Below are 18,726 nucleotides of genomic sequence, written 5' to 3' on the forward strand. Positions count from 1 at the left end.
CACCACGCCTGGCCACATCTCTGGTTTCTATGATCTGTCTTGGGGAAGAAGGATTCTAGTTTCTAGGGCTAGCTGCAGGGGAGAATGAGGGGCCAGAGACAGGAGGACAGGAGAAGGTCAGAGAAAAACTTTTGCATCTGAGGCCTTCATTTAGGCTTATATTGTTTTCTGAGCCCCAATGAGAGAAATCAGCAGATGTTTCCATATTTCCCTCGATTGTAATAAATTGTTCCTCCTGTGCCCTATGCTCCCAGAGCATCAGTTACACATGGCATGGGGAGAGGCTTTCAGCCAGCGTGGCTCGGCATCTGGGCTCACCTTTGACCCTGCCACAGCTCAGCACAGACCATCAATAAATGTGTGCTCAGCTGGGTGTACATGGGCATGCAGGACAAGGTCCCACTGAGGTGAATTTGGTGATGGCAAACTCTTTAAACTGCAGCATTAAAGCAGCATTTTCTTAGTGACTATTACTTGTATTGTTTGTATTATATGGGCATGCAGGGCCTTAGGGAACTTACCGCTCCACAGAATGAATAACCCCTTACATTTATATATGTCCTCTTGTCATTTATACTTTCTTTTTTTTTTTTTTTTTTAGATGGAGTCTCACTCTGTCACCCAGGCTGGAGTGCAGTAGTGTGATCTCTGCTCACTGCAACTACTGCCTCCTGGGTTCAAGCAATTCTCCTGCCTCAGCCTCCCAAGTAGCTGGGATTACAGGCACCTGCCACCACGCACGGGTAATTTTTGTATTTTTAGTAGAGATGGGGTTTTGCTATGTTGGCCAGGCTGGTCTCAAACTCCTGACCTCAGGTGATCCGCCTGCCTCGGCCTCCCAAAGTGCTGGGATTACAGGCGTGAACCACTGCGCCCAGCCTCTAGCACCTAATTTCTTAACTTAGAAACTTAACTTTCTTATTATCAATAAAACACTAGCTTCAAATTCAGAAGCCCACTCTTCCAGTTCCACATCGCTGAAACTCTGTTTTCTCATGTGTGAGCTTGGGGTGGTGGAATCTCTCTTGTACAGCTCAAGCTCCAGTGAGGGGAGAGATGGGTTCTCTATGAGTGAAGCCAGGCCAGGCGCATGGGTGGGTGATGGTGAGGATGGTGGTGGGGATGTGATGATGGTGATCATGACTGTATTTGTTTAAATGAAGGGCTGATAATGTGAATAAGAAATCTAGAACCTGATTCCTGGGAATTAACTGGTTATCCCTGAAATGGTCTCTTTCTTCTGTGGACATCTCTATACAATACAAAACACTTTTTTTTTTTTTTTTGGCTGAGCACAGGGTACTTTATTAATGGTACATGACAAAGTGGGGCTCCCTAGGCCCCTCTCCTCTTCAAGGGGTCTACATGGAAACTGTGAGGAAGAGAGATTCAGTGTGGTGGGGGACGGAGTGTGGCAGGGACTTCCCAGCAGTGAGGGTCTCTCTCTTCCTCTTGTGCTCTTGCTGGGGCTGGGGGTCCATGGGTCTTACTCCTCGGAGGCCATGTGGGCTATGAGGTCCACCACCCTCTTGCTGTAGCCAAATTTGTTGTCATACCAGGAAATGAGCTTGACAAAGTGGTCGTTGAGGGCAATGCCAGCCCCAGCGTCGAAGGTGGAGGAGTGGGTGTTGCTGTTGAAATCGGAGGAGACCACCTGGTGCTCAGTGTAGCCCAGGATGCCCTTGAGGGGGCCCTCCAATGCCTGCTTCACCACCTTTTTGATGTCATCATATTTGGCAGGTTTTTCTAGACGGCAGGTCAGGTCCACCACTGACACGTTGGCAGTGGGGAGACGGAAGGCCATACCAGTGAGCTTCCCGTTCAGCTCAGGGATGACCTTGCCCACGGCCTTGGCAGTGCCAGTAGAGGCAGGGATGATGTTCTGGAGAGCCCCGCAGCCATCATGCCACAGTTTCCCGGAGGGGCCATCCACAGTCTTCTGGGTGGCAGTGATGGCATGGACTGTGGTCATGAGTCCTTCCACGATACCAGAGTTGTCATGGATGACCTTGGCCAGGGGTGCTAAGCATTTGGTGGTGCAGGAGGCACTGCTGACGATCTTGAGGCTGTTGTCATACTTCTCATGGTTCACACCCATGACGAACATGGGGGCGTCAGCAGAGGGGGCAGAGATGATGACCCTTTTGGCTCCCCCCTGCAAATGAGCCCCAGCCTTCTCCATGGTGGTAAAGACTCCAGTGTACTCCACGACGTACTCAGCGCCAGCATCGCCCCACTTGATTTTGGAGGGATCTCGCTCCTGGAAGATGGTGATGGGATTTCCATTGATGACAAGCTTCCTGTTCTCAGCCTTGACGGTGCCACGGAATTTGCCATGGATAGAATCATATTGGAATATGTAAACCAGGTAGTTGAGGTCAATGAAGGGGTCATTGATGGCAACAATATCCACTTTACCAAAGTTAAAAGCAGCCCTGGTGACCAGGTGCCCAATACGACCAAATGCGTTGACTCCGACCTTCACCTTCCCCATAGTGTCTCAGGGATGTGGCTCGGCTGACGATGCAAAAGAATATGCGGCTGACTGTCGAACAGGAGGAGCAGAGAGCCTATAAAACACTTTTGGCCAGGTGTAGTGGCTCATGCCTGTAATCCCAGCACTTTGGGAGGCTGAGGTGGGTAGATCGCTTGAGCCCAGGAGCTCGAGACCAGCCTGGGAAAAGTGGCAAAACCGTGTCTCTACAAAAAATACAAAATTAGCCAGGCATGGTGGCAAGTGCCTGTAGTCCCAGCTATTCAGAAGGCTGAGGCAGGAGGATCGCTTGAGCCTGGGAGGTGAAGACTGCAGTGAGCTATGATCACACCACCGCACTCCAGCCTGGGTGACAGAGCAAGACCCTGTCTGGAAAAAAAGAAAGAAAGAAAGAAAGAAAACACTTTTATTAAGTTCCCCTCTGTCTTTGAAAAGTTTTAGTCTATCAGACAAGTGACATTATTTAACTTATAATTTTTCATATTTTTGTTAATCAAAGTCATTTGTAACTACCAAAGCTTTTAGTCAACCTGAAATGCAAATATAACCACACTGAGCAGGTGCAATTCTATGCAAAAGGAAATTGACATTTTAGTTGACCTGTGCAGCTTTGTAAGAGGCAATTCTTTCATTGTTGTAAAGGCTTTTAAAATGGTGAAAAAGGCCCATGGATTCCCTAAGAATCTATCCTTAAAGAAACTATGTGCATTGCAGAAGATAAAATGTATTTACAAAGATGTTTACTGCATTATTTATTATGACTTAAACAGTAGAAACACACTAAATATTCATCTGTAAATAAATTAGGGCTTATTTGCATATTTGCACAATGGCATGCTTTGCAGCCATTAAAAGTTATGCTCGGTCTTAGGGTGGAGAAAGATTTCCTATGCGGGGCACCAGACCCAGAAGCCATTAGGGAAAAGCTGACAGATTTGACACCATAAATATTAAAAAGGCTTGTCCTTGAAAGACATCATAAACAAAGTAAAAATACAAGTGCCAAACTGAGATAAAATATGCAAGAGGAACAATATTAAATCCACATATTTTTATGTTTCCTGTAAATCACACTCTTTCAGCTTCTCCTCCCCAAGGCTGAGCCATGAAGCTCGTTGCCCAGGGAAAGAAGGGCAGGTACTGCCTGGGACAGAGGCACCTTGAGAGACTTTCTTAACTTTCCTTAACCCATTTAGCAAGACAAGAGGCTCAAATGAAAGCCTTTATGGGAAAAAGAAGGGAATGATTTTGATTTTATCCTGAAGCTCGTCCTCTAATAGATCAAGGCTCAACCTTGGTGGACTTTTTTTTTTTTTTTTTTGAGACAGAGTCTCACTCTGTCACCCAGGCTAGAGTGCAATGGAGTGATCCTGGCTCACTGCAACTTCTTCTTTTTTTTTTTAATTATACTTTAAGTTCTAGGGTACATGTGCACAACGTGCAGGTTTATTACATATGTATACATGGGCCATGTTGGTCTGCTGCACCCATTAACTCACTGCAACTTCTGCCACCCATGTTCAAGCGATTCTCCTGCCTCAGCCTCCCAAGTAGCTGGGATTACAGGCATGCACCACTATGCCTGGCTAATTTTTATTTTAGTAGAGACGGGGTTTTGCTATGTTGGTCAGGCTGGTCTCGAACTCCTGACCTCAGGTGATCTGCCCGCCTCAGCGTCCCAAAGTGCAGGGATTACAGGCGTGAGCCACCGCACCTGGCCAACCTTGGTAGATTTAATCATGAAAGTCCACATGGGAGATGTGCTATCAAGAGGAAGGGGAAAAATGCCCCCCTTCCCTGGGAGGGTTGTGGGGGGGAGGAGGAAGAGGAGGGGGGAGGAGGAAGATGGAGGGGGGAGGAGGAAGATGGAGGGGGGAGGAGGAAGATGGAGCGGGGAGGAGGAAGATGGAGCGGGGAGGAGGAAGATGGAGAGGGGAGAAGCAGTTGTGAGAGATGTGTCCTGACAGCCCCAGTTCTAGACACAGGCAGATTGAAGGAAACACCGAAAGCAGAAGAGAGGCCTCTGACTCTGTTTCAATTTGGGCTTCTGGGAAGAGAAGCCTCACCAGGTACCTGCCCTGTATCAATCTGTCTGCCTATTAGGCAGAGACAAGACCAACAATTAGCTGCCCATTCGTTGGCATGAAAAGTGTCCAGTAATTCCCTGAATACTCTTGCAGAGGAAGAGCTTCTGTGAGGAGAGGTGACCCTACAGTTGAGGGCTGGATGGTCACTCAGGCTGGGAGTCTAATGGAAGTTCCCTGAGGGGGATCCAGCATGGTAGGACCGAATTGGAGAAGAATCAATGGAAAGGACCCCTGGACTCGGAGGAGCTAGGAAAGAGTTTCTCAGCTATCAATGCAAGCAACAGATGTCAGCGAGATTCATGCCCTGTGATGGGGTCAATAAGAAACTGGCTACAGAAATCGGAGGAGGTATAGGGCAGCACATGTATCTGTGCTCAGGAACTGAGGCCCCTTCTTCACCTTCACCACTAGCCCAGCTAAGACCCACCTCCCACACCCCAAATGCCATCTCAGAGAATAAGCAGCAGGAGGAGGATGAGCTGAGATCATGGGTAGGGTAGCCACAATAAAAAGATCTTGAAGATGGTGGCTTAAAAAATAGGAGCTGGTTTCTCTCTCAGATAAAAATGCAGCTGGGCTGGGCACAGCAGCTCACGCTTGTAATCCCAGAATTTTGGGAGGCGGAGGTAGGCAGATCACTTGAGGTCAAGGGTCCGAGACCAGCCTGGCCAACATGGCAAAACCCCCTCTCTACTAAAAATACAAAAATTAGTCAGGCGTGGTGGCGCATGCCTGTAATCCCAGCTACTCGGGAGGCTGAGGCATGAGAATCTCTTGAACCCAGGAGGTGGAGGTTGCAGTGAGCCAAGATCGCAGCACTGCACTCCAGCCTGGATGACAGAGTGAGACTCTGTCTCAAAAAAAAACAAAAAACAAGAAACAAAAAACAAAAAGCAAAACAAAACACAGGCCAGGTGGTGGGCAATGCAGACTAGACATGGCAGCTGGATGGGGTCAGGGACTGAAGCTCTATGTGCTTTTTGCAATGTGGGACTTCTAGCTCGTGCTCTAAGATGACTGCTGTAGCTCCTATCATTATGTTTGGATTCTAGCTGGTGGGAAGAGGGAAAACAATAAATCGGGACAAACTCCTCCCTATTCCCTTTAAGAGCATGACCTGGAAGTCACAAACATTACATATGCTCCCATTCCATTGTCTAGAACTTGGTAACTTTGCTACATCCAGTTGGAAGGGAGGCTGGGCAGCCACCCAAATGTCCATCTGTCTCACTCACAGAACACACTTGCTCCTCCCCAAGGAAGACAGATCTACAGTGACGGCATCTGTGCAAAGTGCAGACTCTCTGGGTCCTCTCCCAAAGGTTCAGATGTGACTCTATCTCTGCTGACCTATAAACCAAAAGAAAAGTTACTTCTCTTGCTTCTCATGACATATAAACCCAGTGTGCGCTGGGGGAGAAGGAACAGGATAACTAATAAAAAACTTTCAGAAAAAGGAAGAACGGAAAACACACATTAGTCACTGGCTAATAGCGATAATGAGATCCTACAAAGACTCCCTTCCCTTGCGTGGAGTCACCACTGGCGTCGCTGTCTGGGAGCAAGTCCCTTGTCCACCGGCCCTAGAGAGGACAGGCTTGTTTTCTGGGAGGTTATTCTCTGTCAGTTGTTTTTTCTGGCCACATCTCAAGTGGGCACTGGAGACTATATCCTTTGGGGGAGGGAGAGCTCATAGGTTCCACAACCTCTTTCTGCCTGTGCTGTCTGGGGACCCTAGAGTTACTTTAGGAGTCAAAACCTTCCCAGGTTTTTGTAGACCATATCTGTGGTCTTTTTTTGCTTTTTTTTCTTTTTCTTTTGAGACGGAGTTTTGCTCTTGTTGCCCAGGCTGCAGTGCAATGGTGTGGTCTCGGCTCACTGCAAACTCCGCCTCCCAGGTTCAAGCCATTCTCCTGCCTTGGCCTCCCAAGTAGCTGGGATTACAGGCGTCCACCACCATGCCCTGCTAATTTTTGTATTTTTAGTAGAAACAGGGTTTCATCATGTTGGCAGGCTGGTCTCAAACTCCTGACCTCAGGGGATCCACCCACCTCAGCCTCCCAAAGTGCTGGGATTACAGGCATGAGCCACCACACCCAGCCATATCCATGGTTTCTTTGGCAATAAAATTTCTTCCAAAAGTTAGTAGGTTCCGTGTTGCTACCACATGCAAGTAACCATAGTTGCAGCTCTTCGTTGGGCACAGCTTTTGCACTGGAAAAGTCTGTTCTTTAGTTTACTGGCTTTGACTCTGCCCCTTTTATTCTGGTAGGGGGTTAAATTACCAGTGGATCTTATTGATCCCACAGGCTTGGTCTGTTTTGGTTTTGTCCTTAGTCTTAGGAATTGGTCCTTACTCTAGACAGAACATGGTCCTTACTCCTAACTATGGATTGGCCGGAACTCCCAACACTGTGCCACCTCTGGCATTCCCGTCCAGCTCTCAGCCCTATCCAGCTCTTAGCAGCCTTCTTCTAGACTTCACGGTGTCTTGCTGGCACGTGCTCAGCCAAGCCCTCAGCCACAGGTCATTGGAGAAACCCAAAGTAGATTTGAAGCACCCTCACCCTCATGCAGCTCCTCCTTTCTGTTGCATTGCCCTGCAAATTCCTGCCAATTCGGCAGCACCAAACTCCAATTTCTGCCTCTTGAGCTCAGCAAGAATGTGATGCTCTGTGTAAGCTTCATCTCCCCATACTGTGACTCAGAAAAGCCCCCAGAAAGAAAGCCAGGGCCAACGTAGAATTCACCTGGTACGTTTCATTTCCTTTCTCTCAAGGGTCACAGTCTGGTATTGCCTGTTGCTCAGTGCCTGAAAACAGTTGTCTCCAATATTTTGTCTGATTTTATAGTTGTTTATGGTGGTGGTGGTGGGAACCTGGTATCAGTTACTCCCTCAGAGCTATAATTGGAGGTCTTTTCCCCTTCCTTCTGTAGCTAGGGAATTTATTCAGTTCCCAGTTGTCCAGGGTGCTGGCCAATAGAATATGGGCAGTAGCAAAGGAGTGTGTCTCTGCTTCCCTTTGTTTTCTTTTTCTGCTGGTGGGAATGTTATGGCTGTGATTGCTAGTTGTCTGTGAAAATCTCTTCTCCATAATTAACAGATTTAAAGCAGAGATCTCAAAAAGAAAAGAGACAAAGAGGATGGGATAGAATAAAAAGCATATAAAGGAATAATGACCAAATTTTCCCAACATTTAGTGAAAACATCAACCTACAGATGCAAGAAGTTCAGTGAACTCCCAGGATTAAAAAAAAAAAAAAAGAAAGAAAAATAAAAAAAAACTATACTTGGGCTCATTACAGTCAAACTGCTGAAAATCAAATATAAAGAAAAATTCTTGACCCAGCGCAGTGGCTCACAGCTATAATCCCAGCACTTTGGGAGGCCAAAGCAGGCGGATCACAAGGTCAGGAGTTTGAGAACAGCCTGGCCAACATGATGAAACCCCACCTCTACTAAAAATATAAAAATTAGCCAGGTGTGGTGGAAGGCACCTGTAGTCCCAGCTATTTGGGAGGCTGAGGCAGGAGAATCGCTTAAACCTGGGAGGCGGAGGTTGTAGTGAGCCGAGATCGTGCCATTGTACTCCAGCCTGGGTGACAGAGCAAGACTCTGTCTCAAAAAATAAATAAAAATAAAAAGAAAGAAGAGAAAGTCTTAAAAGTAGCCAGATAAAAGACACATTATATATAAGGGATGATGTGAATGATGGCTGACTTCTCTTAAAAAGCAAGGGAGAGGTGGGGAGTGGTGGCTCATGCCTGTAATCCCAGCACTTTGGGAGGCCAAGGTGGGAAGATGGCTTGAGGTCAGGAGTTTGAGACCAGCCTGGGCAACATAGGAAGACAAACTGAAGGGAGAAATAGACAAATCCACAATTATAGTTGGAAATTTTAACATCTTTCTGTCAGTAATTGATAAAATAACTGGACAACAAAAATCGGTAAGAATATAGATTTGAACAATACTAGCAACAGGACCTAACTGACATGTATAGGACAGTATGCCCAACAACTGCGCATTCTTCTCAAGTGCATACAGATTGTTTTCAGGATAGGCCACATGCTGGAGGATAATATGTCTCAATATATTTCAGAAGACTGAAATTTCACAGTGTATGTTTTCTGACTACAATACAATTAAATTAGAAATCAGCCCGGGAGCAGTGGCTCATGTCTGTAATCCTAGCACTTTGGGAGGCCGAGGCAGGTGGATCACCTGAGGTCAGAAGTTTGAGACCAGCCTGGCCAACATGATGAAACCCCATCTCTACTAAAAATACAAAAATTAGCCAGGTGTAGTGGCGCATGCCTGTAATTCCAGCTACTTGGGAGGCTGAGGCAGGAGAATCGCTTGAACCCAGGAGATAGAGGTTGCCATGAGCCGAGATCACGCCACTGCACTCCAGCCTAGGCGACAGAGTGAGGCTCTGTCTCAAAAAAAAGAATAGTTGTACATGAATGAATGTTTGTAATACCTTCTTCACAATAGTTAAAACTAGAAATAACCCAAGTGTCTATCAACAGGAGAATGGACGAATTGTGGCAAATTTAAGCAATGAAATACAATTTAACAATTAAAATGAATAAACAACTGATAGGTGTGACGTGTGAATCTCAAAGATTACGCTGAGTGACACAAATGAGTACATAATGTATTATCCCATTCATATGATGTTCAAGAAGGGGCGAAACTAATTTGTAGTGATAGAAATTGGAATGATGGTTGCCTGTAAGCGTTGGGCATAAGGGAATTTTCTAGGGCAATGAAAATACATTTTGACTTGTGTATTGGTTACATAGGTGTAATTCATCAAAACCTTTTGTGTCATACACTAAGATCTTTGCGTTTCACTCATAGCACATAAGTATTCCTCAATGAAAAAGAAGGGAAGAACAAATATTGAGGGGCTAACTCACAGTTTCTGGTCTATCATTAAATATCCTTTATTTTTTCACTTAATATTGGAAAATTCCTTTGTGCAGTACTCAGTGTTTGCTGCTGTAATTGATAAATCCCTAAATCCCACTGCCTTAGCACAAAAATGTTTCTCATTCGCATGAGGCCCCAAATGGGTGCTCATGATCCATAGGGAGTTCTCCTCCAAGTGTTGGCTTAACTCACGCCTGTAATCTCAGCAATTTGGGAGGCCGAGGGGGTGGGTCACCTGAGGCTAGGAGTTCGAGACTAGCTTGGTCAACATGGGGAGACCCTGTTTTTACTAAAAATACAAAAATTAGCTAAGTGTGGTGGCAGGCGCCTGTAATCCCAGCTACTTGGGAGGCTGAGATAGGAGAATCACTTGAATCCAGGAGGCAGAGGTTGCAGTGAGCCAAGATCGCACCATTGCACTCTAGCCTGGGTGACAAGAGTGAAACTCCATCTCAAGAAAGAAAAAAAAAAAGAATCTATCATGGCCTCCACCATCTCCATAATATGGCTTCCAAAGTCATTGCGTTTGTCTACATTAAACAAGAAGGGAGGTTGAAGCTTAGAGCTTGTGCATGGAATGTTTTCATGGGCCAGGCCTGATGGGCTCACATCACTTCCACTCTCATCCTGTGGCCTTGAGTGTAGTCAAGTGGTTACACCTAACTGAAAGAAAGGCTGGGAACCGTAGTCTAGCTAGGAGCTCTAGAAGAAGAGAACATGATTTGATATTGTTAGCAGTCTCTGCCACACTGTTATTAAAATATCATGAAAGCTAACTTGTATTAAACACTACTCACTAGCAACTGTTCTAAAAACTGTACATTTCATCTTCAACAACTCTTTGAGGTACATACTAGTTTAATCTCTGTTTTACAAGTGAGGAAACTGAGGCATAGAGAAATCAAGGAGTTGTCCAAGGCACAGTGCTGGTAAAATGAAGCCTGGGTTTGAACTCAGGCAGCCTAACTCCAGAGCAGGTGTTTGTAACCACTACTCCATGCTGCAGCCATGTAAAGATTGCATAATCTTCCAAATTTTTGGATGAGCCAAATTTTATTTAACCTTTTTCATATCGCTAGAGATGTAGATTACATCTTGACTGGGGCTCTGCAAATAATGCATTGCTAACTTTTTTTTTTTTTGAGACAGAGTCTCACTCTCTCCCCAGGCTGAAGTACAGTGACACGATCTCGGCTCACTTGCAACCGCTGCCTCCTGGGTTCAAGCAATTCTCCTGCCTCAGCCTCCTTAAGTAGCTGGGATTACAGGGGTGCACCACCATGCCCAGCTAATTTTTGTATTTTTAGTAGCGATGGGGTTTCACCATGTTGGCCAGGCTGGTCTCGAACTCCTGACCTCGAATGATCTGCCTGCCTTGGCCTCCCAAAGTGCTGGGATTATGGGTGTGAGCCACCACACCCAGGCCATAGCTAACATCTTAAAGTTTTTTTCTCGCCATGTTATGAATTGATTCCTTAGGATTAATTTTTTTGTTCTTAAAGTTCACAAAATTAGGCTGAAAAAGTCTATTTCCTCTCTGAATTATGTACTGCATGCAAATGATCTCATTATTGACAAGATATTCATCATTAGATATTAAATATTTTGTTAATCTATCTCAGTTTGCAAATGATTCTGTATAAAATATTAATCTGTTTTTGTTGATGTTTGAACCCTCATGATATTTGAGTAGATAGACATGAGTTCCTTATCCTAGGCAAGAAAGAAACAGAATTTTTCACTGGAAAAGGATCTCACAGCTTATCTGGTCCAATTCCTTAGCCACTGGAGAAAGATAGTTCTAAAAACAGCTGAACGAAAATAGAAATTTTATAAATTGAATCACATTTATTTTTACTTATGCAGCGCACTTGCTCTCAAAGAGAGCCTATGATAAACGCTTCAGTAAGTGAAAATTTAGCTTGTGAACAATTAGCAGCCATTAAAGCTGAGATACAGAAAAGGATGAAAACTGCAAGCTGACAAATTGGGCCTCAGCTTCCAAAGTGATTTGGCTGTTTCCAAATCATAGTTAACATTTACTGAGTGCTTAACTGCGCATCAGACACCGTGCTCAGCACTTTACAGACTTCCTGTCATTGAATCCTTGCAGCCCATCTAGGGGGTGCATGTTGCTAATATCTCTATTGTACAAAGGAGGAAACGAGCTTAGGGAGGTTAAATAAGGATGACTTTTAAAAGCAGAAAACACCCCGATGAAATAGTTCATGCAATCCATTAACATCATTTATATCTTAGATTCTTTGACAAGGTTGCAGATGGCGTGGGGATCCACTCAGGTAAATAATTCCCAAATTCTACAATTATTAGTTTCTCAGATTTAAAAAAAAGGATAATATAGAAGGCTAACAAGTATGGTGAAAACCTAGATTTTCTTGAAAGCTGAGGTTGGAAAGGACATTTGATTGATTGATTGATTGATGAGCCTTCGAGAAGAGGCTCCCCAGGAAGTCTATTGTAGAGTTTTATTCTCTGTCACTTGCTTGTTCTCTATTTCAAAGCCCTCCCACCAAGTGTCGGGATCCCTCCCTCCTTCCTTTTCTTTCTCCCCTCTTCCCACAGACTCTCCCAGAGCCTCTTCCCAGGCCCAGCCTTCCCTGCCTACCTCAGTCCTTCCCTGCCATTCAAGCCACAACCCTGTGGAACCTTCTTGAACTCAGAAAGGAGAGGCTGACTTCCAAAGGGTTCCACCTATTTAAATGAGCAGTTCCTCCCCAGAGCCCAACCCTTACCCGGGAGCACAGCACTCATGCCTCGCGTGGAGGAGAAGTGTGCCCCATGGGCGGTTGATTCGCCTGATGACTGTCCTTCAGCTCAGGCACCACCGGAGGCACTGGGAGGCGGTCACAGGTGCAGGCAGGCTCCGGGGATAAGGAGCTGTGGTGTCTTTCCAATGTTCCTGTGTGTACTTGGTGGAGCTGAGAACAGCCAGACACTGGATGAGAGCTTGGCTTTAGGAAAACACCCTACATTTGGGGCCCCATGGCCTCTGGTGTCCCCACCTGGATTGTGGCAGCCTACTCTGGGGCAGGGGAGGAGATTCCAGAGAAAACAGGGCCAAAGACTGTGCAGTGAGGTGGAGGTGGTGTGGAAGGGGGCCTTGGTTCCAGCCACACGAGCCTCTCTCCACTTGTCACTGAGGAGTCATTGGAACCTTAGCTCTTGGCGCTGGGAGGTTGGCAGCAGGCATCACAGGCCACCTCCCACAGGGAGCTCACAGTCTCCATAGAAGGGAAAGGCGTGCAGGTGCATGCGGGCTCACACACACACACACACACACAGCACATCCACACATGCAGCATATAACGAGAACTAACAACTGGCAAACTCAAGAGCTGTGGTGGCTCCAGCAGTGCCGCTGCTGCTTGTGGGTGGGAAATGTGGGGGAATGCCTAGGCTGATTTCGCAGGTGGCTTTGGAGCAGTGGTTCAGGCAAAGGCGTTACAGGACCTAGAGCTGGGCCCAGGTGGAATCATTGTCTTGTTGGGTGACCTTAGCCAAACTAGGAGTCTTAACGCTACCTTACAGGTTTTGTGTTTTTGTTTAGAATTAAAAGCGGCAGGGCCAGGCACGGTGGCTCATGCCTGTAATCCCAGCACTTTGGGAGGCCGAGGCAGGCGGATTACCTGAGGTTGGGAGTTCGAGAACAGCTTGACCAACATGGAGAAACGCCGTCTCTTCTAAATATACAAAATTAGCTGGGTGTGGTGGCGCATGCCTGTAATCCCAGCTACTCAGGAGGCTGAGGCAGAAGAATCACTTGAACCTGGGAGGTGGAGGTTGTGGTGAGCCAAGATTGTGCCATTGCACTCTAGCCTGGGCAACAAGAGCAAGTCTCTGTCTCAAAAAAGAAAAACCAAAAGTGGCAATATCTGTGTAAGAGGCTACCACAGAGAAGTGCTTCATGGCATCAGCTGAACCTGAATCTGGCACATCCGGGGATGCCTGTGGCCGCAGGGGAACAGCCTGGCCCAGCAGACTTGCTGTTTGCTATGAACACGGATCACACAAGACAACTGGTAACAGCAGTGGCCTCCTGGGAGGGGAAAGGGCTACCGGGGGCAAGGCAGGGAGGGACATTTATTTTTTTAAATTTTGTACACGATATATCTATTTCTTGTTTCAAAAGTGTGTCAACCATTTTCCACCTTGGCCTGCATGCAGTGGGGTGCTGTGAACGTTCAACAAGGGGCTCTGGGGCAGCCTGGTACCAGCAGGCTCCAGCGCTCCCACCAGTTGCACAGGTGTGGTAAGGCCAAAGCTCAAGGACTGATGACTAAGCTTGCTGTTCTCCCTCACTGGGAGGGAAACCAAGGCCCAGAGAAAGCCAAGGCTCTCTCTTAGGACCAAAAATCCAGTGGTGGCGAAATTGAATCTGAATCCAAGTCATTTGACTTGGAAGGGCCTGGGTTCAGGTCCAGCCTCTCTGTCTAGCTGTGACCTGAAACAAGCTGGCTAACGTGTCTCAGCCTGTATTTTCTTGAGGATGATAATATCCACTTCTCAAGATTGTTTTGCAGCTTCACTACAAAAAAAAAAACCAAAAAACCTACCTGAGGGTGCTTTGAAAACCTTAAAACTGTGGCCAGGCGCGGTGACTCACACCTGTAATCCCAGAACTTTGGGAGGCCGAGGCAGGTGGATCACCTGAGGTCAGGAGTTCAAGACCAGCCTGGCCAACATGGTGAAACCCTGTCTCACTAAAACTACAAAATTAGCCGGGCATGGTAGCAGGCGCCTGTAATCTCAGCTACTTGGGAGGCTGAGGCGGGAGAATCGCTTGAACCCAGGAGGTGGAGGTTGCAGTGAGCTGAGATTGCATCATTGCACTCCAGCCTAGGCAAAAACAGCAAAAGTCCGTCTAAAAAAGAAGAAAGAAAAAGAAAGAAAGAAAGGAAGAAAGAGAAAAAAGAAAGAAAAAAGAAAGAAAGAAAGAAAGAAAGAAAGAAAGAAAGAAAGAAAACCTTAAAACTCTAATACAATACCGTGTGTTTTTAAACAAAAAAGAAAATAGAAATCACCTTTTCCTCTAGCCCCTCAGTTCAGCATTAGTCAAGCTCTTTAACCTACTCTTGAACGTACCAAGAGCCTTCTTCACTTGGCCCACCCGGGGTAGAACTGGGATTCTCCCCAGTTCCTGAAGTTTCCATGGCTCTACTCTCTGTAACGAGGAAAAGGGAAACATGCCGTCCTCCCTCCGCTGGAGTTTCTCCACAGGTGAGTCCTTTGCTGCCAAAGGCTGTACCTGTTCCGCCACCGCCCCCTGCTGGTGACTCTTACGAGGCGCTCTGTCTTCACTGGCATCCGAGCAGGTTGGAATTTAAGGGAAGTATCTAGATGCACCTAGATGGGGCTTGGTGAGGAGGAATCAAGCTGCTGGGTCTCAAGTAGCCTCCATCTCTGCACCACGGCCACTGTGCCCATCATGCCGGCAATGGGCTGTCCAGTGACAAAGGAAGGCTGATGGAGGTTGACCAGGTCATTTTGTCTAGTTGGCTGTTCAGTGCCTGGCCGCAGTGGATGCTCTCTGGCAGCAGTTAACATGCGCTACAAAGACCTTCACGCTTGGGCCCACTGCCAAATGTCTAGACACGTCCTCCGGCCCAGACCTGCTGCTCCTCATCTTCCAGCCTTTTTCCTTCAGGTCCCAGCCGAGCCATCAGCCACTGCCCATGAGTTGTACATATCTTAACTTTGGGATCCTTCTCTTTCCACACAAAGAGGATGATTAGATGCACCATCTGAAACTCTGCCTATTTATTGGAGGATTTTCTCCAATAATTTTGGAGAAATAGTTCCCAAAATTATTGGAAAATTATTCCAAAATAATTCCAAAATTATTGGAAATTCCAAAATGATGTCCAATAATTTTTGTCAAGGCCACCCCTGAGTGAGGCTGCCATCATTTTTAGTTTGCACATACATGTGGAGCTGACCCATCTGTACCCCAAGTTCAGGCTTTTCCTCCCCACTTTGGCTGGTTGGACAGGAACCCATAGAATCATGGGCACGAGCTGGGGTGGGGGCCCTGTGGCTTCTGGTCCACTCACTTCAATCCTGGAGGACCCACCTCCCTCTTACAATGGGCTGCTGCTGAGCCTGCTTGGCCTTACAGCTTGGGAGGACTGACAAGATCCAGCTCACAATGGGCAGTTCTGGCTGCACGGTCACTTGGTGCCCCGTGGCAGTTTCTTATTTTATTTCATTTATTTTTTGGCATGTAGTCCTCGCTGCGGATGGCAGAGCACTCGCTGTGAATCTCCCACTGGAGCCTGCACAAACGCCATAGGCGTCTTTCCCCATCATTGATCTTCCAGCACCATAATGTCTGCTGGGCCAGAGGCTTCAGGCGACAGGCTGCATCTGTAGGTGACACGAGGCTGTTTGGGAGTCATTAGGGTAGGGCAGCCTGAGCAGGGTCTGCCATTTCCTTCTCAGGGGAAGCTTTTATGAATGCAAACGGAGCATGTTAAGTCCTGGAAGGAGAGAGAGAGAGGGAGAGAGACAGAGGTAGGGGTGCGGAGACAGAGACAGAGACAGACAGACAGGGTGGGGGGAGAGAGAGGTAGAGAGAGAGAGAGAGAGACACGGGGGAGGGAGAGAGAGAGAGACAGAGAGACAGGGGAGAGAGAGAAGGGAAGGGAAGGGAAGGAAGGAAGAAAGGAAAGGAGGGAGGGAGGGAAGGAAAAAAGGAAGGAAGGGAGGGAGGAAGGGAGGGAGGAAGGGAGGGAAAGAAAGGGAGAAGAGAAAGAAAGGGGAGGAAGAAAGAAAATGAAGTTGCTCTTTGTTAGATGCTCTTGTGTCGTTTAGGGTCTTTTTCTGTATACATTGCCCCAACTAACTGTGAGCTCCTTCGGGGCAGAGTTAGAATCCCAGCTCTTCCACCTACTAGCTATGTGATCCTGGGCAAGCCACTTCACTTCTCTGAGCCTTGGTGTCCTCCTCTGTAAAATGGGGATAATTTTTTTTTTTTTTTTTGAGATGGAGTCTCGCTCTGTCACCCAGGCTGGAGTGTAGTGGTGTGATCTCAGCTCACTGTAACCTCCACCTCCCACGTTCAAGCTATTCTCCTGCCTCAGCCTCCCAAGAGTCTGCAATTACAGGCACGCACCACCACACCTGGCTAATTTTTGTATTTTTAGTAGAAACGGGGTTTCACCATGTTGGTCAGGCTGGTCTTGAACTCCTGACCTCGTGATCTGTCCACCTTGGCCTCCCAAAGTGCTGGAATTACAGGCATGAGCCACCGCGTCCAGCCCCAAATGGGGATAATATTTTAGCCCACAGCACAGTGGTCTGTGAGCATTAAGAGAAGGAAAGCCTACCTCACCCCCAGCACAGCGTCTGCACCCAATCAGCACTCCTTAAACTCTGGCTAGCATTCTCCTCCCCTGTGACCCTCTGACAAAAGATTCCCCACCCCAACCTCAGCGCTCTGGAAATCTGTCCTAATGTGACAGTGGGTATCGATGAGTTCATATAACCCTTGGGTAGCATGTGGTTAACATGTGTGTGTTTTAATAGGGCTATTTTACAGCAACTCTAATGATGTGTGGATTGTCTGGGGGCCGTGGGGGTTGTTCTCTCAAGCTATGAATTCACTGATGCTCTGCTCCACATTCTCCTCAGAGTCTCTACCCTGCCTCCTCTGTGGCCCAGGGTCTGCCCACAGCTGGCCCCTCGCAGGTGCCCAGGGCTGCAGGGTGTGTGTATGTGGCTTGTGGGGTGTGTGTATGTGTGTGTGTGTTGTTTGTGTGGTGTGAGTTTGGGTGTTGCTCATATGATGTGTGTTGTCTACTTGGTGTATGTATGTGTTGTGTGGTTGTACATATGTGTGTGTCCTATAATTAAAGTCCCCAGAAGCAGGGCACTCTGCCTGGGTGCCACCTTCTCACCCCTCTCCACGAGCTCCGAGCCCCCCCCCGCGACGTGGCAGTGGGCAGCACCTGTGCCCTGATCTTTGCATCTCAGCATCTCGCCCAGGGCTTTGTGCTAAACGAGTGCTCAACACGGTAGTACTCTGCTAATTGGGAAAAAGCAGTCGCGGGATGTTCTTTCCAGGGCAGTGCTGCAGTGCCCTCTGGTGGATTTTCTCTGAACTTCTCTAGGTTTGCGGTTCTGCTCGTCCTTGACAGGTAAGTCGGCCCGGGGAATCCAACCGCCTGGCCTTCTTCGCCCTTGGTCAGCCCTCCGCCTTGCAGAGAGTGGGGCTCAGTGGGAGCTGAGACTGTGTGAGAGTGAGGCTGGGGTCAGGCTGGGGAGGAGGCTGATGTTGGGAGTCCGGAGGTACAGTTATTCCTGTACCTCTAGCAATAAGAACTGTGAGGTGGAAATGCCCATTTCAGTGATGGTGGAGAGAAACCGATGGAACCTGAACATAGGCAGCGACCCTTTAGGAAGCATCTCCTCCTCCTCCTCCTCCTCCTACTCCTCTTCCTCCTCCTGCTCCTCCTCCTCCTCCTCCTCTGCTTTCTCTTCTTTTCAGGCAGAAATGCCTCCACAGATTGCCTTATTATCCATGTAGAAAAGGAAGGAAGACATGAATGCTTGTATGTCAGATATATTATAAGTAATTTGTTTAAAAGAGGAAAAGAAAATAGGGGAAGAGAAAAGAAACAAGACAATACATCTAGAAAATGAGGAATGAGAATAAAGATAACAACCAGAAAAGCAACAACAACGCAAAGACAGAAATCCAAACAAAAGCGATCTCAGTAATCACGAATAGATTAAATTATCCATCCTCTGAATATGAAAACGTGAATATTTTAAATTTAGCTATTTCTTGTTAATAAAGATGATGCATAAAGGCCAAGATTCTCTTATATTAGGCAAATACTCGCACATGCACATCCAATCCGTCAGCGAGTCTTGCTGGCTCTGCACCCAAAACACATCCCAAATCCATCTTCTCTGCTAGCACCACTGCCCAAGCCACCATCATCTCTTGTTTGAATGATTCCAGGAGCTTCCCAACCCATCTGCTGGGTTCTCCTGTTACTCCCCTGTAATCCAGATTCCACACAGTAACAGTGTTGGTTTTTTTTCTTTTCTTTTCTTTTTTCTTTTTTGAGACAGTCTTGCCCTTGTTGCCCAGGCTGGAGTGCAATGGTGCAATCTCAGCTCACTGCAACCTCCGCCTCCTGGGTTCAAGCGATTCTCCTGCCTCAGCCTCCCAAGTAGCTGGG

At 47.1% G+C, this 18,726-nt stretch overlaps 1 pseudogene across 1 annotated transcript; it reads right to left on the reverse strand.

Annotated features, from left to right (window-relative positions):
• Positions 1-1,270: 1,270 nt before the first annotated feature.
• On the reverse strand, positions 1,271-2,587 carry LOC100584546 (annotated as a pseudogene). Its single transcript, XR_004032356.1, has one exon. The product of XR_004032356.1 is annotated as a glyceraldehyde-3-phosphate dehydrogenase pseudogene (transcript).
• Positions 2,588-18,726: the final 16,139 nt, after the last annotated feature.

The sequence above is a fragment of the Nomascus leucogenys genome, chromosome 11 (assembly GCF_006542625.1).
Source record: "Nomascus leucogenys isolate Asia chromosome 11, Asia_NLE_v1, whole genome shotgun sequence".
Lineage (NCBI taxonomy): Eukaryota > Metazoa > Chordata > Mammalia > Primates > Hylobatidae > Nomascus > Nomascus leucogenys.